Source organism: Festucalex cinctus, chromosome 14 (assembly GCF_051991245.1).
Source record: "Festucalex cinctus isolate MCC-2025b chromosome 14, RoL_Fcin_1.0, whole genome shotgun sequence".
NCBI lineage: Eukaryota > Metazoa > Chordata > Actinopteri > Syngnathiformes > Syngnathidae > Festucalex > Festucalex cinctus.
In genome coordinates, this window is record NC_135424.1 from 13518 (window position 1) to 33887 (window position 20370).

Below are 20370 nucleotides of genomic sequence, written 5' to 3' on the forward strand. Positions count from 1 at the left end.
CCGGGCCTCGGTGTGCTTGGGGCCCGCTTCGCGGGCCAGGTTTAGCCCATCGGTAGGATTCCTGGAAGTTGACCTCGGTCCAGTTGAATTCCTGGAATTGGACCTAGGGTTAGGGTTAGCTTCGCGGGGCCTCGGTGCGCTTGGGGCCCGCTTCGCGGACCAGGTCGAGCCCATCGGTAGCATTCCTGGAAGTTGACCTCGGTCCAGGTTGAATTCCTGGAATTCGACCGAAGGGGAGCTTGACCCACCAAACCCGGGACCAACCATGCCGGTGCTCTCGGCCCCGCTCCGCGGGGCCTCGGTGCGCTTGGGGCCCGCTGCGCGGGCCAGGTTGTGCCCATCGGTGGCATTCCTGGAATTCGACCTCGGTCCAGGTTGAATTCCTGGAATTCGACCGAAGGGGAGCTGGACCCACCAAACCCGGGACCAACCATGCCGGTGTTCTCGGCCCCGCTCCGCGGGGCCTCGGTGCGCTTGGGGCCCGCTTCGCGGGCCAGGTTGTGCCCATCGGTAGCATTCCTGGAATTCGACCTCGCTCCAGGTTGAATTCCTGGAATTCGACCGAAGGGGAGCTGGACCCACCAAACCCGGGAAGAACCATGCCGGTGTTCTCGGCCCCGCTCCGCGGGGCCTCGGTGCGCTTGGGGCCTGCTGCGCGGGCCAGGTTGAGCCCATCGGTAGCATTCCTGGAAGTTGACCTCACTCCAGGTTGAATTCCTGGAATTCGACCGAAGGGGAGCTTGACCCACCAAACCCGGGACCAACCATGCCGGTGTTCTCGGCCCCGCTCCGCGGGGCCTCGGTGCGCTTGGGGCCCGCTGCGCGGGCCAGGTTGTGCCCATCGGTAGCATTCCTGGAATTCGACCTCGGTCCATGTTGAATTCCTGGAATTCGACCGAAGGGGAGCTTGACCCACCAAACCCGGGACCAACCATGCCGGTGCTCTCGGCCCCGCTCCGCGGGGCCTCGGTGCGCTTCGGGCCCGCTTCGCGGGCCAGGTTGTGCCCATCGGTAGCATTCCTGGAATTCGACCTCGGTCCAGGTTGAATTCCTGGAATTCGACCGAAGGGGAGCTTGACCCACCAAACCCGGGACCAACCATGCCGGTGCTCTCGGCCCCGCTCCGCGGGGCCTCGGTGCGCTTGGGGCCCGCTGCGCGGGCCAGGTTGTGCCCATCGGTAGCATTCCTGGAAGTTGACCTCGGTCCAGGTTGAATTCCTGGAATTCGACCGAAGGGGAGCTTGACCCACCAAACCCGGGACCAACCATGCCGGTGCTCTCGGCCCCGCTCCGCGGGGCCTCGGTGCGCTTGGGGCCCGCTGCGCGGGCCAGGTTGTGCCCATCGGTAGCATTCCTGGAATTCGACCTCGGTCCAGGTTGAATTCCTGGAATTCGACCGAAGGGGAGCTGGACCCACCAAACCCGGGACCAACCATGCCGGTGTTCTCGGCCCCGCTCCGCGGGGCCTCGGTGCGCTTGGGGCCCGCTTCGCGGGCCAGGTTGTGCCCATCGGTAGCATTCCTGGAATTCGACCTCGCTCCAGGTTGAATTCCTGGAATTCGACCGAAGGGGAGCTGGACCCACCAAACCCGGGAAGAACCATGCCGGTGTTCTCGGCCCCGCTCCGCGGGGCCTCGGTGCGCTTGGGGCCCGCTGCGCGGGCCAGGTTGAGCCCATCGGTAGCATTCCTGGAAGTTGACCTCACTCCAGGTTGAATTCCTGGAATTCGACCGAAGGGGAGCTTGACCCACCAAACCCGGGACCAACCATGCCGGTGTTCTCGGCCCCGCTCCGCGGGGCCTCGGTGCGCTTGGGGCCCGCTGCGCGGGCCAGGTTGTGCCCATCGGTAGCATTCCTGGAATTCGACCTCGGTCCATGTTGAATTCCTGGAATTCGACCGAAGGGGAGCTTGACCCACCAAACCCGGGACCAACCATGCCGGTGCTCTCGGCCCCGCTCCGCGGGGCCTCGGTGCGCTTCGGGCCCGCTTCGCGGGCCAGGTTGTGCCCATCGGTAGCATTCCTGGAATTCGACCTCGGTCCAGGTTGAATTCCTGGAATTCGACCGAAGGGGAGCTTGACCCACCAAACCCGGGACCAACCATGCCGGTGCTCTCGGCCCCGCTCCGCGGGGCCTCGGTGCGCTTGGGGCCCGCTGCGCGGGCCAGGTTGTGCCCATCGGTAGCATTCCTGGAAGTTGACCTCGGTCCAGGTTGAATTCCTGGAATTCGACCGAAGGGGAGCTTGACCCACCAAACCCGGGACCAACCATGCCGGTGCTCTCGGCCCCGCTCCGCGGGGCCTCGGTGCGCTTGGGGCCCGCTGCGCGGGCCAGGTTGTGCCCATCGGTAGCATTCCTGGAATTCGACCTCGGTCCAGGTTGAATTCCTGGAATTCGACCGAAGGGGAGCTGGACCCACCAAACCCGGGACCAACCATGCCGGTGTTCTCGGCCCCGCTCCGCGGGGCCTCGGTGCGCTTGGGGCCCGCTTCGCGGGCCAGGTTGTGCCCATCGGTAGCATTCCTGGAATTCGACCTCGCTCCAGGTTGAATTCCTGGAATTCGACCGAAGGGGAGCTGGACCCACCAAACCCGGGAAGAACCATGCCGGTGTTCTCGGCCCCGCTCCGCGGGGCCTCGGTGCGCTTGGGGCCCGCTGCGCGGGCCAGGTTGAGCCCATCGGTAGCATTCCTGGAAGTTGACCTCGCTCCAGGTTGAATTCCTGGAATTCAACCGAAGGGGAGCTTGACCCACCAAACCCGGGCCGGTCGGGGCTGGTGTCGGGTCGGTCGGGGCCGGTGTTCTCGGCCCCGCTTCGCGGGGCCTCGGTGCGCTTGGGGCCCGCTGCGCGGGCCAGGTTGTGCCCATCGGTAGCATTCCTGGAATTCGACCTCGGTCCAGGTTGAATTCCTGGAATTCGACCGAAGGGGAGCTTGACCCACCAAACCCGGGACCAACCATGCCGGTGCTCTCGGCCCCGCTCCGCGGGGCCTCGGTGCGCTTCGGGCCCGCTTCGCGGGCCAGGTTGTGCCCATCGGTAGCATTCCTGGAATTCGACCTCGGTCCAGGTTGAATTCCTGGAATTCGACCGAAGGGGAGCTTGACCCACCAAACCCGGGACCAACCATGCCGGTGTTCTCGGCCCCGCTCCGCGGGGCCTCGGTGCGCTTGGGGCCCGCTTCGCGGGCCAGGTTGTGCCCATCGGTAGCATTCCTGGAATTCGACCTCGGTCCAGGTTGAATTCCTGGAATTCGACCGAAGGGGAGCTTGACCCACCAAACCCGGGACCAACCATGCCGGTGTTCTCGGCCCCGCTCCGCGGGGCCTCGGTGCGCTTGGGGCCCGCTTCGCGGGCCAGGTTGTGCCCATCGGTAGCATTCCTGGAATTCGACCTCGGTCCAGGTTGAATTCCTGGAATTCGACCGAAGGGGAGCTTGACCCACCAAACCCGGGCCGGTCGGGGCCGGTGTCGGGCCGGTCGGGGCCGGTGCTCTCGGCCCCGCTCCGCGGGGCCTCGGTGCGCTTGGGGCCCGCTGCGCGGGCCAGGTTGTGCCCATCGGTAGCATTCCTGGAATTCGACCTCGCTCCAGGTTGAATTCCTGGAATTCAACCGAAGGGGAGCTTGACCCACCAAACCCGGGCCGGTCGGGGCTGGTGTCGGGCCGGTCGGGGCCGGTGTTCTCGGCCCCGCTTCGCGGGGCCTCGGTGCGCTTGGGGCCCGCTGCGCGGGCCAGGTTGTGCCCATCGGTAGCATTCCTGGAATTCGACCTCGGTCCAGGTAGCATTCCTGGAATTCGACCGAAGGGGAGCTTGACCCACCAAACCCGGGCCGGTCGGGGCTGGTGTCGGGCCGGTCGGGGCCGGTGCTTTCGGCCCCGCTCCGCGGGGCCTCGGTGCTCTTGGGGCCCGCTGCGCGGGCCAGGTTGTGCCCATCGGTAGCATTCCTGGAATTCGACCTCGCTCCAGGTAGCATTCCTGGAATTCGAACGAAGGGGAGCTTGACCCACCAAACCCGGGCCGGTCGGGGCCGGTGTCGGGCCGGTCGGGGCCGGTGCTCTCGGACCCGCTCCGCGGGGCCTCGGTGCGCTTGGGGCCCGCTGCGCGGGCCAGGTTGTGCCCATCGGTAGCATTCCTGGAATTCGACCTCGGTCCAGGTAGCATTCCTGGAATTCGACCGAAGGGGAGCTTGACCCACCAAACCCGGGCCGGTCGGGGCCGGTGTCGGGCCGGTCGGGGCCGGTGCTCTCGGCCCCGCTCCGCGGGGCCTCGGTGCGCTTGGGGCCCGCTGCGCGGGCCAGGTTGTGCCCATCGGTAGCATTCCTGGAATTCGACCTCGCTCCAGGTAGCATTCCTGGAATTCGACCGAAGGGGAGCTTGACCCACCAAACCCGGGCCGGTCGGGGCCGGTGTTCTCGGCCCCGCTTCGCGGGGCCTCGGTGCGCTTGGGGCCCGCTGCGCGGGCCAGGTTGTGCCCATCGGTAGCATTCCTGGAATTCGACCTCGCTCCAGGTTGAATTCCTGGAATTCAACCGAAGGGGAGCTTGACCCACCAAACCCGGGCCGGTCGGGGCTGGTGTCGGGCCGGTCGGGGCCGGTGCTTTCGGCCCCGCTCCGCGGGGCCTCGGTGCGCTTGGGGCCCGCTGCGCGGGCCAGGTTGTGCCCATCGGTAGCATTCCTGGAATTCGACCTCGCTCCAGGTAGCATTCCTGGAATTCGAACGAAGGGGAGCTTGACCCACCAAACCCGGGCCGGTCGGGGCCGGTGTCGGGCCGGTCGGGGCCGGTGCTCTCGGACCCGCTCCGCGGGGCCTCGGTGCGCTTGGGGCCCGCTGCGCGGGCCAGGTTGTGCCCATCGGTAGCATTCCTGGAATTCGACCTCGGTCCAGGTAGCATTCCTGGAATTCGACCGAAGGGGAGCTTGACCCACCAAACCCGGGCCGGTCGGGGCCGGTGTCGGGCCGGTCGGGGCCGGTGCTCTCGGCCCCGCTCCGCGGGGCCTCGGTGCGCTTGGGGCCCGCTGCGCGGGCCAGGTTGTGCCCATCGGTAGCATTCCTGGAATTCGACCTCGCTCCAGGTAGCATTCCTGGAATTCGACCGAAGGGGAGCTTGACCCACCAAACCCGGGCCGGTCGGGGCCGGTGTTCTCGGCCCCGCTTCGCGGGGCCTCGGTGCGCTTGGGGCCCGCTGCGCGGGCCAGGTTGTGCCCATCGGTAGCATTCCTGGAATTCGACCTCGCTCCAGGTTGAATTCCTGGAATTCAACCGAAGGGGAGCTTGACCCACCAAACCCGGGCCGGTCGGGGCTGGTGTCGGGCCGGTCGGGGCCGGTGCTTTCGGCCCCGCTCCGCGGGGCCTCGGTGCGCTTGGGGCCCGCTGCGCGGGCCAGGTTGTGCCCATCGGTAGCATTCCTGGAATTCGACCTCGCTCCAGGTAGCATTCCTGGAATTCGAACGAAGGGGAGCTTGACCCACCAAACCCGGGCCGGTCGGGGCCGGTGTCGGGCCGGTCGGGGCCGGTGCTCTCGGACCCGCTCCGCGGGGCCTCGGTGCGCTTGGGGCCCGCTGCGCGGGCCAGGTTGTGCCCATCGGTAGCATTCCTGGAATTCGACCTCGGTCCAGGTAGCATTCCTGGAATTCGACCGAAGGGGAGCTTGACCCACCAAACCCGGGCCGGTCGGGGCCGGTGTCGGGCCGGTCGGGGCCGGTGCTCTCGGCCCCGCTCCGCGGGGCCTCGGTGCGCTTGGGGCCCGCTGCGCGGGCCAGGTTGTGCCCATCGGTAGCATTCCTGGAATTCGACCTCGCTCCAGGTAGCATTCCTGGAATTCGACCGAAGGGGAGCTTGACCCACCAAACCCGGGCCGGTCGGGGCCGGTGTCGGGCCAGTCGGGGCCGGTGCTCTCGGCCCCGCTCCGCGGGGCCTCGGTGCGCTTGGGGCCCGCTGCGCGGGCCAGGTTGTACCCATCGGTAGCATTCCTGGAATTCGACCTCGCTCCGGGTTGAATTCCTGGAATTCGACCGAAGGGGAGCTTGACCCACCAAACCCGGGACGGTCGGGGCCGGTGTCGGGCCGGTCGGGGCCGGTGTTCTCGGCCCCGCTTCGCGGGGCCTCGGTGCGCTTGGGGCCCGCTTCGCGGGCCGGGTTTAGCCCATCGGTCGAAATCCTGGAAATCGACCCTGGATGTGTCGAATTCCTGGAAATCGACTCAAGCCGGGAACGGAGCCTCCCTCCCCGGGTGCTACCATGGCGGTGTTCTCGGCCCCGCTTCGCGGGGCCTCGGTGCGCTTGGGGCCCGCTTCGCGGGCCGGGTTTAGCCCATCGGTCGAAATCCTGGAAATCGACCCTGGATGTGTTGAATTCCTGGAAATCGACTCAAGCCGGGAACGGAGCCTCCCTCCCCGGGTGCTACCATGGCGGTGTTCTCGGCCCCGCTTCGCGGGGCCTCGGTGCGCTTGGGGCCCGCTGCGCGGGCCAGGTTGTGCCCATCGGTAGCATTCCTGGAATTCGACCTCGCTCCAGGTAGCATTCCTGGAATTCGAACGAAGGGGAGCTTGACCCACCAAACCCGGGCCGGTCGGGGCCGGTGTCGGGCCGGTCGGGGCCGGTGCTCTCGGACCCGCTCCGCGGGGCCTCGGTGCGCTTGGGGCCCGCTGCGCGGGCCAGGTTGTGCCCATCGGTAGCATTCCTGGAATTCGACCTCGGTCCAGGTAGCATTCCTGGAATTCGACCGAAGGGGAGCTTGACCCACCAAACCCGGGCCGGTCGGGGCCGGTGTCGGGCCGGTCGGGGCCGGTGCTCTCGGCCCCGCTCCGCGGGGCCTCGGTGCGCTTGGGGCCCGCTGCGCGGGCCAGGTTGTGCCCATCGGTAGCATTCCTGGAATTCGACCTCGCTCCAGGTAGCATTCCTGGAATTCGACCGAAGGGGAGCTTGACCCACCAAACCCGGGCCGGTCGGGGCCGGTGTCGGGCCAGTCGGGGCCGGTGCTCTCGGCCCCGCTCCGCGGGGCCTCGGTGCGCTTGGGGCCCGCTGCGCGGGCCAGGTTGTGCCCATCGGTAGCATTCCTGGAATTCGACCTCGCTCCAGGTAGCATTCCTGGAATTCGACCGAAGGGGAGCTTGACCCACCAAACCCGGGCCGGTCGGGGCCGGTGTCGGGCCAGTCGGGGCCGGTGCTCTCGGCCCCGCTCCGCGGGGCCTCGGTGCGCTTGGGGCCCGCTGCGCGGGCCAGGTTGTACCCATCGGTAGCATTCCTGGAATTCGACCTCGCTCCGGGTTGAATTCCTGGAATTCGACCGAAGGGGAGCTTGACCCACCAAACCCGGGACGGTCGGGGCCGGTGTCGGGCCGGTCGGGGCCGGTGTTCTCGGCCCCGCTTCGCGGGGCCTCGGTGCGCTTGGGGCCCGCTTCGCGGGCCGGGTTTAGCCCATCGGTCGAAATCCTGGAAATCGACCCTGGATGTGTCGAATTCCTGGAAATCGACTCAAGCCGGGAACGGAGCCTCCCTCCCCGGGTGCTACCATGGCGGTGTTCTCGGCCCCGCTTCGCGGGGCCTCGGTGCGCTTGGGGCCCGCTTCGCGGGCCGGGTTTAGCCCATCGGTCGAAATCCTGGAAATCGACCCTGGATGTGTTGAATTCCTGGAAATCGACTCAAGCCGGGAACGGAGCCTCCCTCCCCGGGTGCTACCATGGCGGTGTTCTCGGCCCCGCTTCGCGGGGCCTCGGTGCGCTTGGGGCCCGCTGCGCGGGCCAGGTTGTGCCCATCGGTAGCATTCCTGGAATTCGACCTCGCTCCAGGTAGCATTCCTGGAATTCGAACGAAGGGGAGCTTGACCCACCAAACCCGGGCCGGTCGGGGCCGGTGTCGGGCCGGTCGGGGCCGGTGCTCTCGGACCCGCTCCGCGGGGCCTCGGTGCGCTTGGGGCCCGCTGCGCGGGCCAGGTTGTGCCCATCGGTAGCATTCCTGGAATTCGACCTCGGTCCAGGTAGCATTCCTGGAATTCGACCGAAGGGGAGCTTGACCCACCAAACCCGGGCCGGTCGGGGCCGGTGTCGGGCCGGTCGGGGCCGGTGCTCTCGGCCCCGCTCCGCGGGGCCTCGGTGCGCTTGGGGCCCGCTGCGCGGGCCAGGTTGTGCCCATCGGTAGCATTCCTGGAATTCGACCTCGCTCCAGGTAGCATTCCTGGAATTCGACCGAAGGGGAGCTTGACCCACCAAACCCGGGCCGGTCGGGGCCGGTGTCGGGCCAGTCGGGGCCGGTGCTCTCGGCCCCGCTCCGCGGGGCCTCGGTGCGCTTGGGGCCCGCTGCGCGGGCCAGGTTGTACCCATCGGTAGCATTCCTGGAATTCGACCTCGCTCCGGGTTGAATTCCTGGAATTCGACCGAAGGGGAGCTTGACCCACCAAACCCGGGACGGTCGGGGCCGGTGTCGGGCCGGTCGGGGCCGGTGTTCTCGGCCCCGCTTCGCGGGGCCTCGGTGCGCTTGGGGCCCGCTTCGCGGGCCGGGTTTAGCCCATCGGTCGAAATCCTGGAAATCGACCCTGGATGTGTCGAATTCCTGGAAATCGACTCAAGCCGGGAACGGAGCCTCCCTCCCCGGGTGCTACCATGGCGGTGTTCTCGGCCCCGCTTCGCGGGGCCTCGGTGCGCTTGGGGCCCGCTTCGCGGGCCGGGTTTAGCCCATCGGTCGAAATCCTGGAAATCGACCCTGGATGTGTTGAATTCCTGGAAATCGACTCAAGCCGGGAACGGAGCCTCCCTCCCCGGGTGCTACCATGGCGGTGTTCTCGGCCCCGCTTCGCGGGGCCTCGGTGCGCTTGGGGCCCGCTTCGCGGGCCAGGTTTAGCCCATCGGTCGAAATCCTGGAAATCGACCCTGGATGTGTCGAATTCCTGGAAATCGACTCAAGCCGGAAACGGAACCTCCCTCCCCGGGTGCTACCATGGCGGTGTTCTCGGCCCCGCTTCGCGGGGCCTCGGTGCGCTTGGGGCCCGCTTCGCGGGCCAGGTTTAGCCCATCGGTCGAAATCCTGGAAATCGACCCTGGATGTGTCGAATTCCTGGAAATTGACTCAAGCCGGGAACGGAGCCTCCCTCCCCGGGTGCTACCATGGCGGTGTTCTCGGCCCCGCTTCGCGGGGCCTCGGTGCGCTTGGGGCCCGCTTCGCGGGCCAGGTTTAGCCCATCGGTCGAAATCCTGGAAATCGACCCTGGATGTGTCGAATTCCTGGAAATCGACTCAAGCCGGGAACGGAGCCTCCCTCCCCGGGTGCTACCATGGCGGTGTTCTCGGCCCCGCTTCGCGGGGCCTCGGTGCGCTTGGGGCCCGCTTCGCGGGCCAGGTTTAGCCCATCGGTCGAAATCCTGGAAATCGACCCTGGATGTGTCGAATTCCTGGAAATCGACTCAAGCCGGGAACGGAGCCTCCCTCCCCGGGTGCTACCATGGCGGTGTTCTCGGCCCCGCTTCGCGGGGCCTCGGTGCGCTTGGGGCCCGCTTCGCGGGCCAGGTTTAGCCCATCGGTCGAAATCCTGGAAATCGACCCTGGATGTGTCGAATTCCTGGAAATCGACTCAAGCCGGGAACGGAGCCTCCCTCCCCGGGTGCTACCATGGCGGTGTTCTCGGCCCCGCTTCGCGGGGCCTCGGTGCGCTTGGGGCCCGCTTCGCGGGCCAGGTTTAGCCCATCGGTCGAAATCCTGGAAATCGACCTCGGTCCTCCAGGTTGAATTCCTGGAATTCGACCTAGCGGGCAAGTTAACCGATCGGTAGGAATCCTGGAAATGAACCTCGGTTGTTTGGGGTTGGTTTCCTGGAAATGGACTTAAGCGGGGGACGGAATCGGAACAACCCACCCCGGGCCCGTGCTCTCGGCCCGGCTTCGCGGGGCAGGTTTAGCCCATCGGTAGCATTCCTGGAAATCGACTTCGAACCACCCACCCCGGGCCGGTGCTCTCGGCCCGGATTCGCGGGGCAGGTTTAGCCCATCGGTAGCATTCCTGGAAATCGACTTCGAACCACCCCCCACCCGCCGGTGCTCTCGGCCCGGCTTCGCGGGGCAGGTTTAGCCCATCGGTAGCATTCCTGGAAATCGACTTCGGAGGTCAGGTTTAGCCCATCGGTAGTTTTCATGGAAGTTGACCTCGGTCCTCCAGGTTGAATTCCTGGAATTCGACCTACCTGGCAGGTTAACCGATCGGTAGGAATCCTGGAAATGAACCTCGGTTGTTTGGGGTTGGTTTCCTGGAATTGGACTTAACCGGGGGACAGAATCGGAACCACCCACCCCGGACCGGTGCTCTCGGCCCGGCTTCGCACGGCAGGTTTAGCCCATCGGTAGCATTCCTGGAAATCGACTTCGAACCACCCACCCCGGGCCGGTGCTCTCGGCCCGGATTCGCGGGGCAGGTTTAGCCCATCGGTAGCATTCCTGGAAATTGACTTCGAACCACCCCCCACCCGCCGGTGCTCTCGGCCCGGATTCGCGGGGCAGGTTTAGCCCATCGGTAGCATTCCTGGAAATCGACTTCGGAGGTCAGGTTTAGCCCATCGGTAGCTTTCATGGAAGTTGACCTCGGTCCTCCAGGTTGAATTCCTGGAATTCGACCTACCTGGCAGGTTAACCGATCGGTAGGAATCCTGGAAATGAACCTCGGTTGTTTGGGGTTGGTTTCCTGGAATTGGACTTAACCGGGGGACAGAATCGGAACCACCCACCCCGGACCGGTGCTCTCGGCCCGGCTTCGCACGGCAGGTTTAGCCCATCGGTAGCATTCCTGGAAATCGACTTCGAACCACCCACCCCGGGCCGGTGCTCTCGGCCCGGATTCGCGGGGCAGGTTTAGCCCATCGGTAGCATTCCTGGAAATTGACTTCGAACCACCCCCCACCCGCCGGTGCTCTCGGCCCGGATTCGCGGGGCAGGTTTAGCCCATCGGTAGCATTCCTGGAAATCGACTTCGGAGGTCAGGTTTAGCCCATCGGTAGCTTTCATGGAAGTTGACCTCGGTCCTCCAGGTTGAATTCCTGGAATTCGACCTACCTGGCAGGTTAACCGATCGGTAGGAATCCTGGAAATGAACCTCGGTTGTTTGGGGTTGGTTTCCTGGAAATGGACTTAACCGGGGGACAGAATCGGAACCACCCACCCCGGACCGGTGCTCTCGGCCCGGATTCGCGGGGCAGGTTTAGCCCATCGGTAGCATTCCTGGAAATCGACTTCGAACCACCCACCACCGGCCGGTGCTCTCGGCCCGGATTCGCGGGGCAGGTTTAGCCCATCGGTAGCATTCCTGGAAATCGACTTCGAACCACCCCCCACCGGCCGGTGCTCCCGGCCCGGCTTCGCGGGGCAGGTTTAGCCCATCGGTAGCATTCCTGGAAATCGACTTCGGAGGTCAGGTTTAGCCCATCGGTAGCTTTCATGGAAGTTGACCTCGGTCCTCCAGGTTGAATTCCTGGAATTCGACCTACCTGGCAGGTTAACCGATCGGTAGGAATCCTGGAAATGAACCTCGGTTGTTTGGGGTTGGTTTCCTGGAAATGGACTTAACCGGGGGACAGAATCGGAACCACCCACCCCGGACCGGTGCTCTCGGCCCGGATTCGCGGGGCAGGTTTAGCCCATCGGTAGCATTCCTGGAAATCGACTTCGAACCACCCACCACCGGCCGGTGCTCTCGGCCCGGATTCGCGGGGCAGGTTTAGCCCATCGGTAGCATTCCTGGAAATCGACTTCGAACCACCCCCCACCGGCCGGTGCTCTCGGCCCGGCTTCGCGGGGCAGGTTTATCCCATCGGTAGCATTCCTGGAAATCGACTTCGGAGGTCAGGTTTAGCCCATCGGTAGCTTTCATGGAAGTTGACCTCGGTCCTCCAGGTTGAATTCCTGGAATTCGACCTACCTGGCAGGTTAACCGATCGGTAGGAATCCTGGAAATGAACCTCGGTTGTTTGGGGTTGGTTTCCTGGAAATGGACTTAACCGGGGGACAGAATCGGAACCACCCACCCCGGACCGGTGCTCTCGGCCCGGATTCGCGGGGCAGGTTTAGCCCATCGGTAGCATTCCTGGAAATCGACTTCGAACCACCCCCCACCGGCCGGTGCTCTCGGCCCGGCTTCGCGGGGCAGGTTTAGCCCATCGGTAGCATTCCTGGAAATCGACTTCGAACCACCCCCCACCGGCCGGTGCTCTCGGCCCGGCTTCGCGGGGCAGGTTTAGCCCATCGGTAGCATTCCTGGAAATGGACCTTGGGGGTCAGGTTTAGCCCATCGGTCGGATTCCTGGAAGTTGACCTCGGTTGAGGTTGAATTCCTGGAATTCGACCTAGCGGGGCAGGTTAGCCGATCGGTAGGAATCCTGGAAATGAACCTCGGTTGGTTGGGGTTGGATTCCTGGAAATGGACCTGGGGGTCAGGTTAGCCGATCGGTAGGAATCCTGGAATTGGACCTTGGATGGGGGTTGGATTCCTGGAAATGGACTTAAGCGGGGGACGGAATCGGAACCACCCACCAGGCCGGTGCTCTCGGCCCCGCTTCGCGGGGCAGGTTTAGCCGATCGGTAGCAATCCTGGAACTGGACCTTGGTTGGGGGTTGGATTCCTGGAACTGGACTTCGCGGAGGCAGGTTAGCCGATCAGTTGAATCCTGGGACTGGACCTTGGTTGGGGCTCAATTCCTGAAAATGGACTCACTCAGGCTGGGAACGGAACCACCCACCTCGGGACGCAGGTTTAGCCCATAGGTAGGATTCCTGGAAATGGACTTAAGCGGGAAATGGAACCACCGACCCTGACACATTGTGAGAGGCATGCAGCATTGTCTTATGACATACAATGTAAAGAACCTGAAAGAAGACCCACCAGAACTCCAACATTCCAAATTAACTTTAATTTCCACATCTTTTGATCATCATTCGGACTTGGTTTCAAATGTTCTCAACACATAGTTCCAGCTCACGGCATAGCTGTCGAAATGCTGGTTGTTCAGCCACAATCTCCCGTATTCTTTTTTTCAGGACCAACTTTTCCTGGATCTCTCTTTCGAAGAGAGTTTTGACCATGGAATAAAATTGTGGTGTGCGTTTGAGTATTCTTCGTTGACCCTGAAAGACATAAAAACGACAAAAGTTTAATTTTAGGATTTCCACATTAGAGTCCCCCTCCGCAGCCCAAGTCTACTTACAGAATTATGATGACTGATTTTTTCTGGAAGTGTTGTTGGCTCTGAATTTGGTTTGGGAGATCTCTTTTGCTGTGTTTCGTTCCCTTTTTGGATGGAATTTGTCCTTTTTCTTTAACTTAATCTTCGTCATCCTCTTCTTCTTGCGGGACTTGAGAGTGTCAGTGGGATCACAATCCTAAGGACACAGTGTGTTATATTTTGCGGGTTAGGGTTAAGAAATATTACATGTCGGTGTATTACAATGACAGAATTACTTCCAGGAATTCTACTCACAAATTTCAAGCGCCGGACATGTTTTTTTACCAACAAGGCACGTTCCAATATCTGTTCCGCATCTTCCCAGTCACTGAGGTCAGACTATAGTACAAAAAGCAAAATAGAAGACATAGCTATGGGTCACAAGTTTAACAACAGGAGACATGGGACTCGGTGCGCTTGGGGCCCGCTTCGCGGGCCAGGTTTAGCCCATCGGTCGAAATCCTGGAAATCGACCCTGGATGTGTCGAATTCCTGGAAATCGACTCAAGCCGGGAACGGAGCCTCCCTCCCCGGGTGCTACCATGGCGGTGTTCTCGGCCCCGCTTCGCGGGGCCTCGGTGCGCTTGGGGCCCGCTTCGCGGGCCAGGTTTAGCCCATCGGTCGAAATCCTGGAAATCGACCTCGGTCCTCCAGGTTGAATTCCTGGAATTCGACCTAGCGGGCAAGTTAACCGATCGGTAGGAATCCTGGAAATGAACCTCGGTTGTTTGGGGTTGGTTTCCTGGAAATGGACTTAAGCGGGGGACGGAATCGGAACAACCCACCCCGGGCCCGTGCTCTCGGCCCGGCTTCGCGGGGCAGGTTTAGCCCATCGGTAGCATTCCTGGAAATCGACTTCGAACCACCCACCCCGGGCCGGTGCTCTCGGCCCGGATTCGCGGGGCAGGTTTAGCCCATCGGTAGCATTCCTGGAAATCGACTTCGAACCACCCCCCACCCGCCGGTGCTCTCGGCCCGGCTTCGCGGGGCAGGTTTAGCCCATCGGTAGCATTCCTGGAAATCGACTTCGGAGGTCAGGTTTAGCCCATCGGTAGTTTTCATGGAAGTTGACCTCGGTCCTCCAGGTTGAATTCCTGGAATTCGACCTACCTGGCAGGTTAACCGATCGGTAGGAATCCTGGAAATGAACCTCGGTTGTTTGGGGTTGGTTTCCTGGAATTGGACTTAACCGGGGGACAGAATCGGAACCACCCACCCCGGACCGGTGCTCTCGGCCCGGCTTCGCACGGCAGGTTTAGCCCATCGGTAGCATTCCTGGAAATCGACTTCGAACCACCCACCCCGGGCCGGTGCTCTCGGCCCGGATTCGCGGGGCAGGTTTAGCCCATCGGTAGCATTCCTGGAAATTGACTTCGAACCACCCCCCACCCGCCGGTGCTCTCGGCCCGGATTCGCGGGGCAGGTTTAGCCCATCGGTAGCATTCCTGGAAATCGACTTCGGAGGTCAGGTTTAGCCCATCGGTAGCTTTCATGGAAGTTGACCTCGGTCCTCCAGGTTGAATTCCTGGAATTCGACCTACCTGGCAGGTTAACCGATCGGTAGGAATCCTGGAAATGAACCTCGGTTGTTTGGGGTTGGTTTCCTGGAATTGGACTTAACCGGGGGACAGAATCGGAACCACCCACCCCGGACCGGTGCTCTCGGCCCGGCTTCGCACGGCAGGTTTAGCCCATCGGTAGCATTCCTGGAAATCGACTTCGAACCACCCACCCCGGGCCGGTGCTCTCGGCCCGGATTCGCGGGGCAGGTTTAGCCCATCGGTAGCATTCCTGGAAATTGACTTCGAACCACCCCCCACCCGCCGGTGCTCTCGGCCCGGATTCGCGGGGCAGGTTTAGCCCATCGGTAGCATTCCTGGAAATCGACTTCGGAGGTCAGGTTTAGCCCATCGGTAGCTTTCATGGAAGTTGACCTCGGTCCTCCAGGTTGAATTCCTGGAATTCGACCTACCTGGCAGGTTAACCGATCGGTAGGAATCCTGGAAATGAACCTCGGTTGTTTGGGGTTGGTTTCCTGGAAATGGACTTAACCGGGGGACAGAATCGGAACCACCCACCCCGGACCGGTGCTCTCGGCCCGGATTCGCGGGGCAGGTTTAGCCCATCGGTAGCATTCCTGGAAATCGACTTCGAACCACCCACCACCGGCCGGTGCTCTCGGCCCGGATTCGCGGGGCAGGTTTAGCCCATCGGTAGCATTCCTGGAAATCGACTTCGAACCACCCCCCACCGGCCGGTGCTCCCGGCCCGGCTTCGCGGGGCAGGTTTAGCCCATCGGTAGCATTCCTGGAAATCGACTTCGGAGGTCAGGTTTAGCCCATCGGTAGCTTTCATGGAAGTTGACCTCGGTCCTCCAGGTTGAATTCCTGGAATTCGACCTACCTGGCAGGTTAACCGATCGGTAGGAATCCTGGAAATGAACCTCGGTTGTTTGGGGTTGGTTTCCTGGAAATGGACTTAACCGGGGGACAGAATCGGAACCACCCACCCCGGACCGGTGCTCTCGGCCCGGATTCGCGGGGCAGGTTTAGCCCATCGGTAGCATTCCTGGAAATCGACTTCGAACCACCCACCACCGGCCGGTGCTCTCGGCCCGGATTCGCGGGGCAGGTTTAGCCCATCGGTAGCATTCCTGGAAATCGACTTCGAACCACCCCCCACCGGCCGGTGCTCTCGGCCCGGCTTCGCGGGGCAGGTTTATCCCATCGGTAGCATTCCTGGAAATCGACTTCGGAGGTCAGGTTTAGCCCATCGGTAGCTTTCATGGAAGTTGACCTCGGTCCTCCAGGTTGAATTCCTGGAATTCGACCTACCTGGCAGGTTAACCGATCGGTAGGAATCCTGGAAATGAACCTCGGTTGTTTGGGGTTGGTTTCCTGGAAATGGACTTAACCGGGGGACAGAATCGGAACCACCCACCCCGGACCGGTGCTCTCGGCCCGGATTCGCGGGGCAGGTTTAGCCCATCGGTAGCATTCCTGGAAATCGACTTCGAACCACCCCCCACCGGCCGGTGCTCTCGGCCCGGCTTCGCGGGGCAGGTTTAGCCCATCGGTAGCATTCCTGGAAATCGACTTCGAACCACCCCCCACCGGCCGGTGCTCTCGGCCCGGCTTCGCGGGGCAGGTTTAGCCCATCGGTAGCATTCCTGGAAATGGACCTTGGGGGTCAGGTTTAGCCCATCGGTCGGATTCCTGGAAGTTGACCTCGGTTGAGGTTGAATTCCTGGAATTCGACCTAGCGGGGCAGGTTAGCCGATCGGTAGGAATCCTGGAAATGAACCTCGGTTGGTTGGGGTTGGATTCCTGGAAATGGACCTGGGGGTCAGGTTAGCCGATCGGTAGGAATCCTGGAATTGGACCTTGGATGGGGGTTGGATTCCTGGAAATGGACTTAAGCGGGGGACGGAATCGGAACCACCCACCAGGCCGGTGCTCTCGGCCCCGCTTCGCGGGGCAGGTTTAGCCGATCGGTAGCAATCCTGGAACTGGACCTTGGTTGGGGGTTGGATTCCTGGAACTGGACTTCGCGGAGGCAGGTTAGCCGATCAGTTGAATCCTGGGACTGGACCTTGGTTGGGGCTCAATTCCTGAAAATGGACTCACTCAGGCTGGGAACGGAACCACCCACCTCGGGACGCAGGTTTAGCCCATAGGTAGGATTCCTGGAAATGGACTTAAGCGGGAAATGGAACCACCGACCCTGACACATTGTGAGAGGCATGCAGCATTGTCTTATGACATACAATGTAAAGAACCTGAAAGAAGACCCACCAGAACTCCAACATTCCAAATTAACTTTAATTTCCACATCTTTTGATCATCATTCGGACTTGGTTTCAAATGTTCTCAACACATAGTTCCAGCTCACGGCATAGCTGTCGAAATGCTGGTTGTTCAGCCACAATCTCCCGTATTCTTTTTTTCAGGACCAACTTTTCCTGGATCTCTCTTTCGAAGAGAGTTTTGACCATGGAATAAAATTGTGGTGTGCGTTTGAGTATTCTTCGTTGACCCTGAAAGACATAAAAACGACAAAAGTTTAATTTTAGGATTTCCACATTAGAGTCCCCCTCCGCAGCCCAAGTCTACTTACAGAATTATGATGACTGATTTTTTCTGGAAGTGTTGTTGGCTCTGAATTTGGTTTGGGAGATCTCTTTTGCTGTGTTTCGTTCCCTTTTTGGATGGAATTTGTCCTTTTTCTTTAACTTAATCTTCGTCATCCTCTTCTTCTTGCGGGACTTGAGAGTGTCAGTGGGATCACAATCCTAAGGACACAGTGTGTTATATTTTGCGGGTTAGGGTTAAGAAATATTACATGTCGGTGTATTACAATGACAGAATTACTTCCAGGAATTCTACTCACAAATTTCAAGCGCCGGACATGTTTTTTTACCAACAAGGCACGTTCCAATATCTGTTCCGCATCTTCCCAGTCACTGAGGTCAGACTATAGTACAAAAAGCAAAATAGAAGACATAGCTATGGGTCACAAGTTTAACAACAGGAGACATGGGACTCGGTGCGCTTGGGGCCCGCTTCGCGGGCCAGGTTTAGCCCATCGGTCGAAATCCTGGAAATCGACCCTGGATGTGTCGAATTCCTGGAAATCGACTCAAGCCGGGAACGGAGCCTCCCTCCCCGGGTGCTACCATGGCGGTGTTCTCGGCCCCGCTTCGCGGGGCCTCGGTGCGCTTGGGGCCCGCTTCGCGGGCCAGGTTTAGCCCATCGGTCGAAATCCTGGAAATCGACCTCGGTCCTCCAGGTTGAATTCCTGGAATTCGACCTAGCGGGCAAGTTAACCGATCGGTAGGAATCCTGGAAATGAACCTCGGTTGTTTGGGGTTGGTTTCCTGGAAATGGACTTAAGCGGGGGACGGAATCGGAACAACCCACCCCGGGCCCGTGCTCTCGGCCCGGCTTCGCGGGGCAGGTTTAGCCCATCGGTAGCATTCCTGGAAATCGACTTCGAACCACCCACCCCGGGCCGGTGCTCTCGGCCCGGATTCGCGGGGCAGGTTTAGCCCATCGGTAGCATTCCTGGAAATCGACTTCGAACCACCCCCCACCCGCCGGTGCTCTCGGCCCGGCTTCGCGGGGCAGGTTTAGCCCATCGGTAGCATTCCTGGAAATCGACTTCGGAGGTCAGGTTTAGCCCATCGGTAGTTTTCATGGAAGTTGACCTCGGTCCTCCAGGTTGAATTCCTGGAATTCGACCTACCTGGCAGGTTAACCGATCGGTAGGAATCCTGGAAATGAACCTCGGTTGTTTGGGGTTGGTTTCCTGGAATTGGACTTAACCGGGGGACAGAATCGGAACCACCCACCCCGGACCGGTGCTCTCGGCCCGGCTTCGCACGGCAGGTTTAGCCCATCGGTAGCATTCCTGGAAATCGACTTCGAACCACCCACCCCGGGCCGGTGCTCTCGGCCCGGATTCGCGGGGCAGGTTTAGCCCATCGGTAGCATTCCTGGAAATTGACTTCGAACCACCCCCCACCCGCCGGTGCTCTCGGCCCGGATTCGCGGGGCAGGTTTAGCCCATCGGTAGCATTCCTGGAAATCGACTTCGGAGGTCAGGTTTAGCCCATCGGTAGCTTTCATGGAAGTTGACCTCGGTCCTCCAGGTTGAATTCCTGGAATTCGACCTACCTGGCAGGTTAACCGATCGGTAGGAATCCTGGAAATGAACCTCGGTTGTTTGGGGTTGGTTTCCTGGAATTGGACTTAACCGGGGGACAGAATCGGAACCACCCACCCCGGACCGGTGCTCTCGGCCCGGCTTCGCACGGCAGGTTTAGCCCATCGGTAGCATTCCTGGAAATCGACTTCGAACCACCCACCCCGGGCCGGTGCTCTCGGCCCGGATTCGCGGGGCAGGTTTAGCCCATCGGTAGCATTCCTGGAAATTGACTTCGAACCACCCCCCACCCGCCGGTGCTCTCGGCCCGGATTCGCGGGGCAGGTTTAGCCCATCGGTAGCATTCCTGGAAATCGACTTCGGAGGTCAGGTTTAGCCCATCGGTAGCTTTCATGGAAGTTGACCTCGGTCCTCCAGGTTGAATTCCTGGAATTCGACCTACCTGGCAGGTTAACCGATCGGTAGGAATCCTGGAAATGAACCTCGGTTGTTTGGGGTTGGTTTCCTGGAAATGGACTTAACCGGGGGACAGAATCGGAACCACCCACCCCGGACCGGTGCTCTCGGCCCGGATTCGCGGGGCAGGTTTAGCCCATCGGTAGCATTCCTGGAAATCGACTTCGAACCACCCACCACCGGCCGGTGCTCTCGGCCCGGATTCGCGGGGCAGGTTTAGCCCATCGGTAGCATTCCTGGAAATCGACTTCGAACCACCCCCCACCGGCCGGTGCTCCCGGCCCGGCTTCGCGGGGCAGGTTTAGCCCATCGGTAGCATTCCTGGAAATCGACTTCGGAGGTCAGGTTTAGCCCATCGGTAGCTTTCATGGAAGTTGACCTCGGTCCTCCAGGTTGAATTCCTGGAATTCGACCTACCTGGCAGGTTAACCGATCGGTAGGAATCCTGGAAATGAACCTCGGTTGTTTGGGGTTGGTTTCCTGGAAATGGACTTAACCGGGGGACAGAATCGGAACCACCCACCCCGGACCGGTGCTCTCGGCCCGGATTCGCGGGGCAGGTTTAGCCCATCGGTAGCATTCCTGGAAATCGACTTCGAACCACCCACCACCGGCCGGTGCTCTCGGCCCGGATTCGCGGGGCAGGTTTAGCCCATCGGTAGCATTCCTGGAAATCGACTTCGAACCACCCCCCACCGGCCGGTGCTCTCGGCCCGGCTTCGCGGGGCAGGTTTATCCCATCGGTAGCATTCCTGGAAATCGACTTCGGAGGTCAGGTTTAGCCCATCGGTAGCTTTCATGGAAGTTGACCTCGGTCCTCCAGGTTGAATTCCTGGAATTCGACCTACCTGGCAGGTTAACCGATCGGTAGGAATCCTGGAAATGAACCTCGGTTGTTTGGGGTTGGTTTCCTGGAAATGGACTTAACCGGGGGACAGAATCGGAACCACCCACCCCGGACCGGTGCTCTCGGCCCGGATTCGCGGGGCAGGTTTAGCCCATCGGTAGCATTCCTGGAAATCGACTTCGAACCACCCCCCACCGGCCGGTGCTCTCGGC

General features: G+C 61.7%; 2 long non-coding RNA genes across 2 annotated transcripts; both read right to left on the reverse strand.

Moving 5' to 3' along the window:
- Window positions 1-12860: 12860 nt before the first annotated feature.
- LOC144000965 (uncharacterized) lies at window positions 12861-13564 on the reverse strand. The gene is made up of 3 exons (XR_013278345.1): window positions 13447-13564; window positions 13174-13348; window positions 12861-13093 (listed from the first exon to the last, which is right to left on the reverse strand). It is a non-coding gene; the product is annotated as an uncharacterized LOC144000965 (long non-coding RNA).
- Window positions 13565-16994: 3430 nt separating this feature from the next.
- On the reverse strand, window positions 16995-17698 carry LOC144000964 (uncharacterized). The gene is made up of 3 exons (XR_013278344.1): window positions 17581-17698; window positions 17308-17482; window positions 16995-17227 (listed from the first exon to the last, which is right to left on the reverse strand). It is a non-coding gene; the product is annotated as an uncharacterized LOC144000964 (long non-coding RNA).
- Window positions 17699-20370: the final 2672 nt, after the last annotated feature.